The 16523-nt window shown below is 42.9% G+C and overlaps 1 protein-coding gene across 2 annotated transcripts in view; it reads right to left on the bottom strand.

The window, feature by feature from the left end:
* Positions 1 to 16523, bottom strand: part of SRC (SRC proto-oncogene, non-receptor tyrosine kinase) — a 288579-nt gene that overhangs the window by 13894 nt on the left and 258162 nt on the right. The window lies entirely within an intron of this gene.

The raw sequence follows: 16523 nt of genomic DNA, 5'->3' as shown, positions 1-16523 counted from the left end.
AGCTGCTGGGTTACCAGGCTGTCTGAAAGCAGTAGCTGCTACCTGTGCAAGTTTGGAACAGAGTGAGTCCATTGTCATGGGACATCCTGTGACCGTGTATGTTTCACATGGAGTGGTAATTCTATTGACCAGAACTAAAACACAGTATCTCACCCCTAGTCGGCTGACTAAATACGAGAGGATTCTTGTGGGTGCAGCAAATGTAAGCATTGTTAGGTGCGGTATTCTGAACCCTGCCACCTTACTCCCCGACCCCTTGGAAATGGAAGGTGGGGATGATGATGAACATGATTGTATTGACCTAACAGAGTTCAGTACCAAGCCACGCCCAGACATAAAAGAAGTACCATTGCCTGAGCATGATAAAGAACTATTTGTGGATGGTTCCTGTCTAAGACATGAATTAGGAGGCTTGAGTGCTGCTTATGCAGTAGTGTCTTTCACAAAAATTGAACAAGCAGGTTACCTATATAACATCAAGTCTGCACAAGTAGCCGAATTGATAGCCATGATAAAGGCTTGCAAAATTGGGAAGGACTTACGCATAACAGTGTATACTGACAGTCAGTACTGTTATGGCGTTGTGCATGACTTTGGCCAATTATGGCTACAGAGGGAATTCATGACTTCCTCAGGTACTCCCATTCGGAATGCAAAGGTTGTTCATGACCTTTTAGAGGCCATCCAGTTGCCCAAAGAACTGGCAGTGGTAAAATGTACTGCTCATCAAAGGAGCATGGACAGAGTATCACTGGGAAACGATTATGCTGATCGAGTGGCTCAATGGTGTGCCAAAGATCGGTATATTGTAAATCCAAAACGAGGGGGGCCAGGAACCAGCTGCCAGCTTCAGGTGTTTGAGGAAGTGCCTACATGGGATGAGGTGAGAGAGTGGCAGGAGTCGGCTCCTTGGCAAGAAAGAGAGAAATGGAAGGAGGATGGGTGTAGACCGAGACGTGTGGATGGTGTGATTTTGGGCCCAACTGGTATGCCTGTGTTACCCCGACACTTGCTTGGCACAATGGCAAGATTAATACATGAAGGATCACACATTGGTAGGGATGCCATGATTCTGGTATTTCAACAGACTTGGTACAGTAAAAAGTTCAGGAAGGTAGCAGAGTCCCTCTGCCAGAGGTGCCTGTCATGTCAACAGATGAACCCAGGCAAGAGGACAATGGTTGAACTGAGCAAGATTGGGAGATCAGGGGGTCCCTTTATAAGGATACAGGTTGATTTCATCACCATGCCCCGTTGTGAAGGGAAACGATATGTCCTTGTCATTGTTTGCGTATTTTCAAAATGGGTAGAAGCTTACCCTACTCCTCAAAGTGACGCACTGACAGTAGCGAAGTGTTTACTAAAAGAACTGATACCTAGGTTCGGAATACCATGCATTATTGAATCAGATAAGGGTGGACATTTCCAGAATGACATACTGGCTGAACTCTGTAAGGCCTTCGGAATAAGGCAGAAACTCCATTGTGCATACCACCCAGAGGCTTCTGGAATAGTGGAACAAGTAAATGGAACTATCAAAAACAGACTAGCAAAGCTGACAGATGCTACTGGCATGACCTGGGTGAAGGCCCTGCCCCTGGTCCTGATGGGACTGAGAAGTGTTCCAGACCGCAAGACAGGCCTAAGTCCCCATGAAATCATTATGGGAAGAGTGATGAGACAAGCATGGGTGCCAGGAAGCAAACTGTTGAGTATTACTGATGATTTGGTGCTTGAATACTGCAGAAGATTGGGTGACCAAGTGCGTTCTATCTCTCGCCAGATTGGAGACGACGGCATCCTCAATCCAACGACTCCTCTCCACAGCTTGGTTCCAGGAGATTGGGTCAAAATAAAGAAGCACACTCGATCAAGCTGTCTGGCACCAAGGTGGGGAAAGAAACGCCAAGTAATCCTGGTGACAACCACTGCAGTGAAGGTCGCAGGTGTTCCTCAGTGGATCCACGCTGGACACACCCAGAAGGTATTGCCAGACAAAGGATTTGAAGAAGAAGGGCAACCAGCAGAGGACCCTGAAGGAGCCAGACCAGAAGCAACTGACAACGAGCAGCCCAGCACCAGTCAGGTTGCAGGAACAGCAGACGTTGGCCCAGGAGTAGTTGACTACGAACTGCCAAGAATCCAGCCTGCTGAAGAGGTCCAGGAAACTGAGCCAGGAGTAGCTGAAGACGAGCTGCCAAGCATATGGCCAGAAGAATGGATACCGATGATTGATCTGACTGAAGATCCTATCAGAACAAGAGAACGACTTAGTGAAGGTAGAGAGTGGACTAGTCAGGAAAAGCAAGGCACAGGCGAAGAACCTCAGCCGCTTGAGATTCAAATCAAAACTGAGGAAGGAGAAGGTCAGACAGGGACAGAGCAGGTATTCGATACACCACCGCGAACACCTGATGCAGATAAGGGAGAGACTAGAAACAGAGTGATAGTTCGAGCAGAAGAAGATCAAGAGATCGAAGTGCTTGAACAGGATCAGAAAGGGTTAGAAGAACGGGTTCAGGAAACAGAAACAGAAATAAAGACAATCGAAAGCCAAAAACAAAATATTCCTGAACAAGGCCAGATTAGCAACCAGGCAGAAGAATTTGATGCTAGCCCTGGAACTAGCCAGATAAGGGAAGTAGGAGAAGAACGTGGAGAAGAATTACCACAAGATAGAGAGAACAAGAGAATAAGAAAAGAAAGTGAAGTCCAAGTACCGACTAAGAGACTAAAGAAAAGAAACAACCTTGAGCCTAGGTTTGTAAAAAGATTGAGACTAAGGATAAAGACAGTGGAAGAAAAACGTGCAGAAGCAAGAAGAAGTGCTCGAATAGCAGAGCAAGAAGAAGACTCTTCCAAAAGAAGGAGTGAGCGAATAAAAAGACAAAACAAAAAGTACAAGTCTCCTGAATGGACACTGGTTTTGGAAGAACTTGAAGATCTTGATATAACTGACGTGAGCGACGGAGAGCCTGTCCCAGAGTACTCAGCTGAAGAGGAAGACGAACCACCGTGAATTTGCACAAAGTAAGCTAGTTGTGTAAAAAGCTAAAAAGAGGGGTGAGAACACTCCTTCTGAGCTAAAATGTCTGATTCAACAGTGAATGGTAGACCTAGTTGCAGCCGTTTTAAGACGTGTTGCAAGGTGTGTATATGTAGTGTAGTAGTACTGATAGTTATTTGGATAGGATTAACAATTTTCATTCCCTTTGCTGTAAGTAAAGATACTAACATTGTCCCTACTGAAGTTGTAAATACTGACAATGAGGAGCTAACAACACAGAGTGTAGAAAGACATGAGAGAGCATTGAGACAAACTAAACGAGACTTAGAAGCATCAGATGAGGGAGGACTACATTATCATGGAATGAAGAACAGGACACATTTAAATGTTTTCGCAAACTTGTTAATACACTATGTAGAGACTATGGAAATTGAAGATTGCTATGTCTGCATGAAGCTACCTACTTCGGTGGCTGAAGGCGTGACATACCATCATCTGCCATTGACATATGGAATTTCCTGTAGCATTTTAGCTAGTTTATTTTACAAAAGGGGACCGTTACAGTATTATTACTCTAACAATGACGTGATCTTTTCTGAACTTCCTATACGTGGGAACTTGAATCCTGTACATACCAAAACTGACACCATAAGATATATGGGAGACTACTTTCTGACTATAGGTAACATTGACATAGCAGACGCACACAGAGATAACTTGACTTGTTCTTTGCGTGAGCAGGAAAAGATGTTCCTGAACATGGCAGAGAAAAGGAGAATTAAAATTCAGAAGAAGGCTAATGACGAAAGTCAGAAAAAGCCAAAGTGGGCAGAGAACATGGAAGGCACCTCATCTGGTGGAGCGGGTCCTGCTCTGTTGCTGGATTTTGAAAAGAAAGGCAAGCTATGTCTTCACCGCGAGAAGACTAGCTATTATAATAATGTTTTCATTGGTTCCAGTGAATGCGAACATAATTACAAGGTAATTGGAGGTTGGGGTTTCAAAAATGGGTCAGAGCCTGTGTTTCCTGGAATTTATTATATTTGTGGGGACAAGGCTTATTTCAAATTGCCGGATCACTGGTATGGGAGCTGCTACTTTGGCATTGTTTTCCCGAAAATATACCATGTGAATGGAAAAGCTGGAAGCAATGAAGATACTAATGGCTTAGTGCGTAGTAAAAGAGAGAGTATAGGTGAAATTATGGGTAGTATTTTCAGTGCACTGATACCTGGAGTGGGAGTGGTTCTGAACACTCACAGAATTTGCAAATTGTCTACTATAGTAGATGTGCTGTCTACTGAAACAGCTCATGGATTTCTGCTGGTCAATACCGAAATGGTTGCGATCAGATCAATGGTTTTACAAAATCGACTTGCTCTTGACACCTTATTAGCGAAAGAGGGCGGAGTCTGCCGGATGTTGAAGGCGCAACATTGTTGCACTTATATTCCGGATAAAAGTGTACAGATCAAAAGATATGTGAAAAACATTACTAATTTGGCAAAGGAACTCAAACCACTCGAGGTTGATAGTGCCTGGAAGAGACTGGTAGATGGTCTCTCAAATGTAGGTCATTGGCTTGCTAGCATAGGTAAAAGCTTATTATTCAAAATTCTGATGCCAATTGGTATTATAGGTCTTATTATACTTTCCATTTTCTTATGCTGTAAATACCGCAAGCGCACCAAAAAGCACGAGGTAAATGCAAGAGGAGTGAAACGAAGTGTGGATGAGATTGAATTAGAGGAAGTGAATGATCAGATATACAAAAAGGTGAAGACTTCTCACCCGGCTAAAACTGAAAGAGAAAAGTTAGAACGGTTGCTGGAAGAAATAGAACTTTATAAAGTGTGAAAGAAAGTTGGCATCTGGTTCCATTATAATTTGTGATGATAGTAGATATCATCAAAGAGGGGATTGATGAAGCAAAGCTTCGCATATTTTGCGGCTTGCCGAAATCAAGAACCTCGTTTATGTGTAATAAGGTAACAAAAGTGTATGTTTTACTAACATTTATTTTGTTTAGGCAAAGTTCCCGAAGCTTGCCTATGTGTATTTCTAATGAATTAATCCGTGTCCCTAAAAATGGCCGCCGCTTGTATTTTAGTTACTGCGCATGCGTCAGCCACACTCACGTGTCCTGACGCGTCTGCAGAAGTGGAGGGAAAGTTATGCGCATGCGTAATTCATAGCTGTGCTTATCATGTGGTACTGCTCGTGCCACTGCTCTTGTGTCCGTATCAATGTAGCTAACATTTAGATGCAATAAGTTTATTTCTTGATGATGAGTTAAAAGTACAAACCCTGTGATGTGTTTTCATAATGACATTATTATGTATTAATTTGTTTTCGCTTACTTTTCATGTACCGCGGGAAATGGGGGTCTGAGTGAGAGGAGAGCCATATTGGAGGTCCCTTCTGCGCCTGTGCGACATTCGGCAGCACGAGGGACCTTGGCTGATGGAACATAGCCAGTTGGCAGTGATGGGCGAGATGCTCCTGAGAAAGTCACCTCTGCCCTGCGAGAACAGCGAATGTGGCTCCTCATATGATACATTGTTAAATTGTCATTGTGTTTCTGCACAGTTTCTCCTGGGAACCCCAAACCTGCTAGGCGGTACCCAAATATGTTAATGAAGGCTTCAAATCGTGTATTGTGATTGGTGTGTTACCCAAACCCTACCTTAGGACCAATCGAAATTGAGGGATTCTGACACTTTGCAACATTGGGGGGTGGTACACTGTCCCCAAACTGTATATCTACCCTGGGTTCACCTAGTGAACCGTCCGACTTGTCTGGTTTAGCTGACCTGTCACTGACCCAACGCACTCAATAGGTGACTGAAGATACAGAGCGCTGCGGAGCACTCTGTCCGAATTTGACTATAGACTAAGGTTCTACTGAACCTTAAAGTGCTGGCAAAGCACTTAGCTGGGAGTTCGCTGACCCAATCGGGGTCTTGATCGATAGCTGCAGAGCGGGTGGAGCGCAGGCGTTGCTTCCGAACTGTGGGTTCCGGTCCTGTCCTGAAGAAGGTCCTGTCCTGAGGGTTTGCTGTCCTGTCCTGAGGGTCCTGTCCTGATTCCTATTCCAAGGGTATCCTGTCCTGGGTGTCCATTCTGCACCTGCTGTCCTTTGAGGGGTATCCTTCCTTGAGGGTTTTCTGTCCTTAACTGACCCGTGGCCAGGGTTTGGTTTCCACACCTTTCTAGGTAAATATTGCTCTGAACCTCTTGAAATTCTTGCACCTTCTGAATTTCTAACTTTTGCTTTAATAAAGTTCAACATTGCATATGTTATATTTTCCATGCCTTTCCGCAACTATTGAAAGTCATTTATATTTTTCCATAAAGTTTATTCCTATGTCTTCTCATTTGTTAGAAATTATATTTTGCATAGCAGTGTGTCATTTCCTGATATGGTCTAGAACTTCGTTGCCTAGATTGTTCAAAGGCCCCTTCACCTTAAGTGAAGCGTGTTATTCATTATAAACTCTCCTATAGTCACTCACACTTAGGTATCCCTGTTTAGATAATACTGACTTGCATAGTATCTTTTCTCGTTACATTTTATTAGTACCTTGATGATTACTCTGTCATTATTTCTTTCTGCCTATGTGATTTACGTTATCTTGGTTATTGATTGCCTTGTTTTATTGTACCTCATGCAAGAAAATATTGAATTTAGATAAACATTTTAAAACTTCCAGTTGTCCGTGGTCATTTAAACAGTATTTGAATGTTATTGTTTGGGTTTGTATTTTGCTGCCTTTCTTTTACAGCTAGCTCCCTGATTCATTGTGGTCATTAGGCACCCACATCGGTGGATGGTAAGTCGGGTGCACCGAAATTTGGTAGCAGGGAACACACACACATCAACCTGGTAGAGCTCGTGAAGTCACCCGATCGATGTATATGGTGATTTGGAAAGTATATGGGCCCTGAAGCCGGAAACGGCGAAAACTATTGGCCGGGTGGCCTCGCGCGCTCTATCAACCTCACTGACCGCCTCCCTGCTAACGCTGTAAAGGACTTTATCCCTTTGCTCCTCCCACTCTGGACTAAAATTATCAACAGCTCACTTCAACAAGGAACCATCCCTGACTCCCTCAAAGTAGGACAAGTCACGCCTTTACTAAAGAAACCTACAGCCGACCCCTCTGATTTAAACAACTACCGTCCCATTACCAATATCCCCACTCTCGCCAAATTGTTGGAAAAATGCGCACAACTACAACTGACTAAACACATTGACCAGTTTGGCCTCCTCAATCCTCATCAATCAGGCTTCCGAGCAGGGCACAGCACTGAAACTGCTATGACTCACATAATTGACGACGCCCTTCAAATGCTAGATCAAAACGATACCTGTCTCCTCATCCTTCTTGATCTTTCTTCAGCATTCGACACCGTTAAACATGAGAATTTACTCGAACTATTAAACACAAGAGTGGGTCTATCTGGGACAGTCCTCAAATGGTTCACTTCCTTTCTACACAACAGGTCGCAGAAATTCAAGAGCAACAACCTGATGTCCTCGCCTATACCTGTTTCGTTAGGCGTCCCACAAGGTTCCTCCCTATCCCCAACTTTGTTCAACCTAGTGATGGAACCTCTCACCACCTTGTTACAAGCGTCCAATATACACTTTCACATGTACGCTGATGATACCCAACTATATCTCAAATTACAATCCCCCAAAGACATTTTGCTCCTGAACTCAACGATCAGAAGCACCCAATCCTGGCTTGCCGATAATCATCTCAAACTCAATGCTCTGAAAACAGAGTTCCTTCTCATCTCACCTCCCGCCAAGATCTCCACCACACAACTCTGGCTTAAACACCTAACTGCACTCAATGTCCAACCCACCATCGTAGACTCAGCAAAATCCTTAGGCATTACACTTGACACCAATCTCAACATGCAGCAACATATCAGCAAGGCAACTAAGGGAGCGAACTACCAAATCAATACCCTGAGGAAACTTAAACCCTTCCTCCCTGCCAATGACTTCCAAACTGCAGTACAAGCACTAGTCATCCCTCGAATAGAATATGGCAGCATCGCCCTCTGCGGACTCCCCCTAACTACTACTGCACCCCTAAGAGCTTCTCTAAACGCTGCAGCGAGACTCATCACTGGTTCAAAAAAACACTCGCATATCTCCCCTGACTTTAAACACCTGAACTGGCTGCCTTTCGAAGCCAGAATACATGACGCACAAAGCTGTCCACATGAGCTCACCAAGCTATCTCACTCAGAAGCTGACAATCTCTGGCGGCTCTAGAAACACCAGAGGCACAAACAATCTTCTGCTGAAGCCTCGAAGATTCCGGAAGGAAAAAACTTATAAACGCTCCTTCTCAGGAATGGCACCCAGGATCTGGAACTCACTCCCCCCTGAAACAAGGCTTATCTCCTCCACTACACTGTTTAAGAAAGAAGTAAAAGCTATCCTCATGGCTAAATACACTTGAAGTGCCATTCTGAACTCTTTTAAGACTCCGCACTGATCTGTACTACTTGTTCGACCCCGTGGCTTATTTGTTTTATATGTATTAATGACTTATGTGATTTTCTAGGCTACCACGTGTTTGTACTATCAGCATTTTTACGTATCTGTTTGATTATGTTCCCTCATGCACCCCCTTTCTATGTAAAGCGCTCTGATATCTGCAAAGATCTTGTTCGCGCTATACAAAACTTTCAAAATAAATAAATAAACTCTGCTTATTGCAATACTTTTTGGTTGCAAGCTAGTAGCATCAGGGACCCGCCAACATGAATCCTCTGCAAATCATCTCTACCACTTTATAATAGTAGATGTTAACCTCCACCAAATTTTGGTCACAGGTAGGCCTTTCGGTGAACCCAACTCCCTTACATCCTGCCATTTTAATCCTCAAATGATTTCCCAGTCCACTGAAAATGCATGGCTTAGATATCCAATGTAAACACTTGTTTCAGCCACACAAAAGCTGCCCTGCCCTTCACCATTGTGTCTGATGTATTGACTTCTACCTTCGCCCGATTTAAAGGTTGCAACTATGCCACTTCATGGCAACCTTAGGCCACACTCGTCCCACATAAGCACAGAGTCCAAATGCAGAGGTACCAACTTGGGAGTGAGATAATCACTGGGGGCAGACTTGGTGTTTGCATCCATTCTGAATGTAGTATCAGTAACATCCTATTAATGTAATACCACATGCGCAGAAGAGAGCACAATATGAAACATCAGATAATGGTTCATCCTCTTGCTCAGAGTTAAACACTTGATGGGGACCCTGAAAGTCCCCACGCAAGGTTGGTGCGGTCAGATGGCAAACATTGTGGGGATGTTCAGGACCTCCCTTAAATGGCTGGTACCTTTACTACGCCCCTGCCACACGGCCATTGTCAGTGCAGTGGCACCCTGCTTCCCATCAGGAGGTCAGCCCCATTCTCCCTTACAGAGGGTTTGCTGGGACCCCCATTGCACAGTAAACAAGTGTCATTTCCTAAGTGAAGACCAAAAGGTTTCCCCAATGCTGGGTGCAATGTCGACTCATTTCTTTCGGACAGATTGTGTGCAATTCCTCTCCCTTTATCCCCTATGTTCACTTAGGATCGTCCGGCATCTTTCTCCATCTTATCCTGCTGAACCAGCTCAGTGAGATGATTCAGATGTACAGATAGCTGTACAAGTTCCTAGTCACAGATGATATTCAAGGCCCCCCCTCATGGGACCGGGGACACCTGCAGACAAACGTAAATTAACATTCAGCCAACAACCTGTATTTGTGTGCTGTGCGATTTCAATGTTGAAGTGCCCATTATAATGGCTGTACAAGGCTATTTCTTTATATTGGGGCACATGGCGTGCCGGACAACCCTGAATAGAGTGAGCTCATGCGCAACCAGCACCTGTGTGCCCCTTTAATACCAAGCCCCCTGAATAACACCCTTTCCCAGAGTGTGAAGGAATACATCTTTTAGGGTACTCTCATAGGAGTCACACCTCACCAAATCTATTAACCAAAGGTCACATATTACTGCTTGTAATAAACTTGACTTTTATTATGTCTTATACATTTTAAAGTCGAGTTCAAATTGTCGAGTTAATAATGTGACGTCTTATAATTACATATGAAAGTTCCCAAAATCTTGAATTTTAAAAGGTGTTTTTTAATTGCATGCATTATTTAATTTCTCAAACTATATCCTAATAACCCCTTAGTACTCGCTTACACTTGCCATCCCTGAACCCTTAAAACCCTACGCTATGCTTTTATGCTATCCTTTCCTGAACCCTAAAACATTCCTCACCACCCCTTAACGCTACCCATTCGTAAACTCCAAATGCACCTACATGCATCCTAATGCTACAAATCCCTGAACCCTACCAACCCCTTGCTACCACTTTATAAACCTTCCTTGAACCCTAACATACCTCGCTACCCTTAACATTACCATTGCCTGAGTGCTAAAAGTCTTTTACTACCCCCTACTGCTACCCTTCCCCGACCCAAAAAAAAACCTTAAATCCCCCTACTGCTGCCCATCCCTGAACCCTAAAAACTCTTTCAACACTCTTAATCTACCCATCCCTCACAGCTAAAATAGTAATGCTGCACTTTCCCTCAGTACTAAACACTTTGCATTGGTCCTCTGCCCCATTCCCCACCTCCCTGTAAATGCTGTTCTCTATTTAAGCAGGAGGATACGCCATACCCTTGCTCCCAGTATACTTCTCTTTGACCAATAAGGTATGACGTTTTTTGTTGCCACAATTTTTTCATTCTATTTTTTTCATTAGACAATATTTTTGACACTGTACCTTTGCAGTCTGTTGTTCATCCCCACAATAGGTCTACTGGAAATCATTTTAATAAGCTCAAAATATTTGTTTTTTCTCACTGCAAATCAAACTGCTCGTCTGAAGAATATCCATGAATGGATTCCGATATCTATGAACAAAAGTGACTGCCGTCCAATAGTTCCCCCTCAGTGAGAGTGCACTCAGCTCTGTGGGAACTCAATCAGTACTTCCATTTTCTCTTCCCCAACTGTGGTCTGAAGTTCCCTTCTTTCTACAGATTACCACATTTACCAACCACAAACCTTCCCAAACTATTGTAGTACCTATGAGCAGTGGCGGCTCCTCCGCTACGGCAGAGAAGCGAGGCCCCACTGCTCAAATGGAAAAATAAAATTATAATAACGTAACATTATTATCATTTTATTTTCCCTATTGCAGTTAGTGGTGGGGCTGGACATAGCAGGGGAAGGAGTGGTTTGCACTGTCTAAGTGCTCATGACTGTTTGGCCAGCCCTCTTGCATGTTCCCCACTAGGTTGCATTGCACTGCAGCATTGTGATTGGCTCAGGGGTGCCTGTGTGTCTGGCTGTTTCCTGCTGCCACCTGGGACTGGTGACAGGAAGGAGGAAGAGGACGGGGGAGAGGAGGCAGCCGGCCGTTTCAGGTAAGTATTTCTTTTTTTCATCCCCCCTCCTCTCCACCACCACCCCCCCCCCCCCCGCCCCACTACCCCAGTCTGGTAGCAGCCGCTACTACCTATGAGGCTCAACATAATTTTACTGAGATATTTGTGGTTTAATGTTGGAGCAGGACATTAATCTCTCACATTTTAAACATACACAAACCGGGGACTTATTGAATGAATTATTGTTTGACTTTGTTTGGGTTTTGTCAATGAAATGACCCAGTTCCCGGCACCTTTTGTAACAACCTTTATTGGGAGGGGAGAATCCACTACCATTGACTTTAGCCTCTGCTCAAATGGCTATGGCCATAAGATAGGTATTTTTAAAATCTTGGATGCACCAATGAGTGACCACTTACCGCAAATACTTGAGATTGAGAACCTTTTTCTGGCACGCCGTAATGATTTGTCACGCTAGGAAGGCAGAATGGGTATACTCCCAAGTGGAGTAAGGTGGTACCGGAAGATTTTCTTAAAAAGCTGGTAAACACTTGTGCTGATAATTTTAAAATCTGTTTAGAAGAAGATTCCGATAGTGAAAGTATAATAGCGCATTTTAACATCATTGCATCCACTATCAAAGAGAATCTGAAATTGGCGTCAAAATATGGTCCCAAGAAAGGCACAAGATGGTTCGACAGGACTTGCACCAAGGCTCTTACAGAGCTTAAGCATGCAATACATAAGGATCCACGTGACATCGCACAGATAAGAAATTTAAGGAAAGGTTATAACAAGGCCCTAAAAGATAGAAAAAATGTTATTAAAAAGGGGGTATGGGAAGAACTCTGTACAGCCTCACAAACAAAAGATATATCTGCCTTCTGGAGGGTGGTAAACGCCCCTCTCCTATATGAATCCACTAAAGCCCGGTTGGAAATTGCTATTAATGAGGAGGATTGGGTAGCACACTTTTCCACTCTGTATATGTCTATAGATGAGGCAGAAAATAAGGCCTAAATCTGGAAGGCGATTTAGTAGAGGAGGAACATAAACTGAAGGTAACATTACCCGAGATCTTAATAAGTCTGGAAGCCACTAAGGGCAGTAAGGCGGCTGGCCCAGATGGAATCCCGGCAGATTTGTACAAGGCGAATAGTGAATTCTGGGGCCCGATACTTGTACAACTTTTTAATGCAGCCCTAGAGAGGGGACTGAGTCCTTCTTGGTTTACATCAATTATTGTTCCTATTTACAAGAAGGGAAACAGACAAGATTGTGCCTGTTATAGGCCAATATCCCTCCTTGACTCATCAATAAAGATCCTCGGTAGAGTCATTTTAGCTAAATTGCAAAACTGGGCAGAGGAGTGTGGGGCAATCAGTGATTTACAATTTGGATTCCAAAAGGGTATAGGAACAACGGAGCAGGGTCTAAATTTATTTATGATCCAGCAGAAATATATTACGATAAAAAGGGAGCGTTTGTATTTTATATTTGTTGACCTTACATCGGCTTTCGATTGTGTCCCCCACTCTAAATTATGGGACCTGATGTCACGAAAAGTCGATAATTCAATTTTTAAGGGAGTTATACTCAGGAGCCACTGCTGTTGTACGCTATGGGAAAGGGGGGGAATGTAGTAGGTCTTTTGGAATAGGGCGCGGAGTACGCCGGGGTGCGTCCTGGCGCCCTTTTTATTCCTTATCTACATAAATGGCCTAGAGAAACATCTGCTGCAAGAGTGTGGGGACATGCCTAAGATCGGAAAGAGATTTATCCCTGCACTCTTGTATGCAGATGATGCCGTCCTGATGGCTCGTACCCCCAGGGCCCTGCAAAAACTGATAACATCTTTTAACCAGTTTATGCTCAGCCTGAATTTAAAAATAAACTGCAGTAAGACCTTTTCTATGAATTGTGGCACACGTACTAAAAAAACAAATGAAATCGATGTACATAAATAACGCCCCATTAGAAAGAACATCCACCTTCCCCTATCTTGGAATCTTGTTCCACGAGACTGGCTCTTGGACAAGTGCGGTGAAGGCAAGAACGCTCTTGTTTTCTAAGACAATTATGGCACTGAAGAGCTTTATAAGAAAATCGGGAACGAAATCGATCAGGGAAATTTTAACTATTTATAATGCAACGTGTGTATCGGTGGCAATATATGGAGCTGGGCTCTGGGGTTATTCTAACATAAAAGCACTCCAAACAGTTGAAAACAAATTTTTACGGCACATCTTATCAACACCAGAAAGTACAGCGACTTTTATTTGTCATGCTGAGCTGGGGTTGCCGTATATTTCAGATATAATTAGAATACAACCCATTCTCCTATGGCACAGAGTCTGGACTGTGAATGAATGTGTACTAAATCGTGTCATACTACAGGATATTCTAAAACTTGGTAGAGTAAACGGAGTCGAATGGTTAAATTACATTAGAACATTTCTGAAGGAAATTGACCGTTCACAATACTATGTGGGAGAGGTGTGGCGCCGCGGCCAGGGCGACTGACGCTGGATTCTGGGGATCACGGTTCGATCCCCAGCGCCGGCGGCAGGTTAGCCCAGCACCATGTGACTCTGGGCAATAGCTTGCTTAATCTTCCCGACGGCCCCCAGCGCCTAGAGACCCTAACCGGTGATTGTGCGCTTTACAAATGTGGATTATTATTATTATAATACTATGATGATCCGTCCTCTATGGTACACATCCCTAGAAAACACTGAAAAAACTGTGTATGGACTGCCTTAGAGAAAAAAGAATGTTTGACGGAATTAAGAAAATTTCTGTCACTTCACATCAGTTAATCTCAACCAGAGATAAACTACAGCCATACCTAAGCCTGCATATGCCTAATTATGACAGATTCCTTTTAACACGTTTCAGATTTAATATTGTTTTTAGATTATTTACCTTCCCTGAAATGAACTCGTGGTCCAAAGAATTGCCTGTATGTCCCTGTGATGAAAGATCTGTACAATCTAACATGCATGTTTTATTTTTCTGTAAATTTTACACATTGCCCCGTAGAAAACTGATCGTCCCTATCCTAAAAGAGATGAATTTGTATAGATGCCGCCCAGCGTTTTTGGAATTGCAAAAAATGGACAATGTTTTTACTGTTGCCTCATTATCTGAGTTTTTTAAACAGGTTTTTAAATATCGGAAATCAATTTGCCTAAATGAATTGTAACAGTGTAAATACCGTGTATTTTATTAACATCTTCCTTTGCAAACTACTGTACTATTCAAAAATTGTAAATGAACTGTGATTTTCTGTTGCTTTTATGGTTATTGCTTTTAACCGAATAAAGTACTTTTTGACTTTGACTTACTAAGATTCCTCCAGAACCACTATCTGCACCATTTTCCAAAGATGCCTACTCAACTTCACTATGCCTTCTACACAACTGCTGTAGAAAGACTAAACTGAAGGTATAGAGACTAAACTGAAGGTTGCGGACACAAATGTCAACTTAGTCTTCAATTTCCTAATTTCAACAGAAACCTGGTTCAAAGACACTTAACAAAATATATTTCACCTCCTGCTTCCTTAAAATACTTTATCCTCCAATGTGATCGATGAGACAGACCTTTCGGAGGGATAGCCATTATTCATAAATCATGCTCTGTAAAATGAATCCTGTATATTAATATTCCTAACTTTAGGACTCCTAAATGCCTTCTGTGAATACCGAAAGTCTTAAAATTAGGATTTTTCTCAGTTTAGTAGTAGTAAAGTTAGGAGTCCTAACTTTAGGACTACTAAACTGAGAAAAATCCCAATTTTAAGACTTTCGGTATTCACAGAAGGCATTTAGGTGTCCTAAAGTTAGGAGTCCTAACTTTACTACTACTAAACTGAGAAAAACCCAATTTTAAGACTTTCGGTATTCACAGAAGGCATTTAGGAGTCCTAACTTTGCTACTACTAAACTGAGAAAAACCCAATTTTAAGACTTTCGGTATTCACAGAAGACATTTAGGAGTCCTAAAGTTAGGACTCCTAACTTCTGTGAATACCGAAATGAGTAAGTGTCTTCTGTGAATACCAAAATGAGTAAGTGCCTTCTGTGAATACCAAAATGGTAGTAAGTTTAGGATTTTGACTTAAGTTAGTTCTGTGAATCGGGCCCTATGATTGTAATATCTTCTTTATATGCTAATAAAGGAAAATGCATAACGGAGACACTACCTTTTCCCTTAAATGTACGCAGTATCAAATATTTCTAGTCAATAGGTAGATATCCCCGAGATTTATAGTTGCAATGTAGTCCCACCCCTCCAGATGCGAGACCTCCTCCATTGTGACTATTTTGAACTTTTGCAACTTTATTAATCTGCTCAAGGCTCACAGGTGTAGGATCACTGAGTGTCTGTTCTGATTTTGGCTCCAGGAAATATACAGAGTAGACTCCCTTGGTTTAGCTGTTCTTTTGGGGCCTTTTCTGTTGCATGTTTGCCTAAGAGGTCCTTGGCTTTTTGCTTCAGCTGCAAAATCTCTGTTGCAATTCTTGCTTTAAGAAGTTTGTTTGATTGAGACCTTAATAGTTGTTCTATAGCCATGTTGCCATGCTGAATAATGTTTAGAGTCCATTTTTCGGAAGGGATTGTTGATTGTTTTCAGTGCTTAATTTGAGTTGGTTGATCGCGGTGCTCAACACCGACACTTAATTGGTTTCCGGTGCGCGGCAGGGGCACTTAATTGTCAACACCGCACTTAGGACACTCTGCCACATGGTGGCGCTGCTCACCTAATTTAGAGATAAGCAGAACAGTAGTTTATGAATACAATATACATTAAAAATTGCAAGTACCTGCCTGCCCAGCCATTTCTTTAGCTTTGAGGACCTGGAATATTCTGAACTGTCGAACTTGCAGGCGAGAGAGATGGTTAGTAGTTGTTCTGGCAGCGATGACAAGGGCAATGGGTGATTCAAGCTGCAGTTGCCTCATGGTCAGGGCCCTCGCACTTATTATTTTACAAATTAAGCACTAATTGTTTTGATTGTTTGAGAAACTCTACGATTCAGCCATGTATGGGTGTTGAGTACAGGGAGAGCCCACATGAC

The sequence above is a fragment of the Lissotriton helveticus genome, chromosome 7, assembly GCF_964261635.1.
Source record: "Lissotriton helveticus chromosome 7, aLisHel1.1, whole genome shotgun sequence".
Classification (NCBI taxonomy): domain Eukaryota; kingdom Metazoa; phylum Chordata; class Amphibia; order Caudata; family Salamandridae; genus Lissotriton; species Lissotriton helveticus.
The sequence above is the reverse complement of the archived record's forward strand: the minus strand, read 5'-3'. Positions and strand labels throughout refer to the sequence as shown.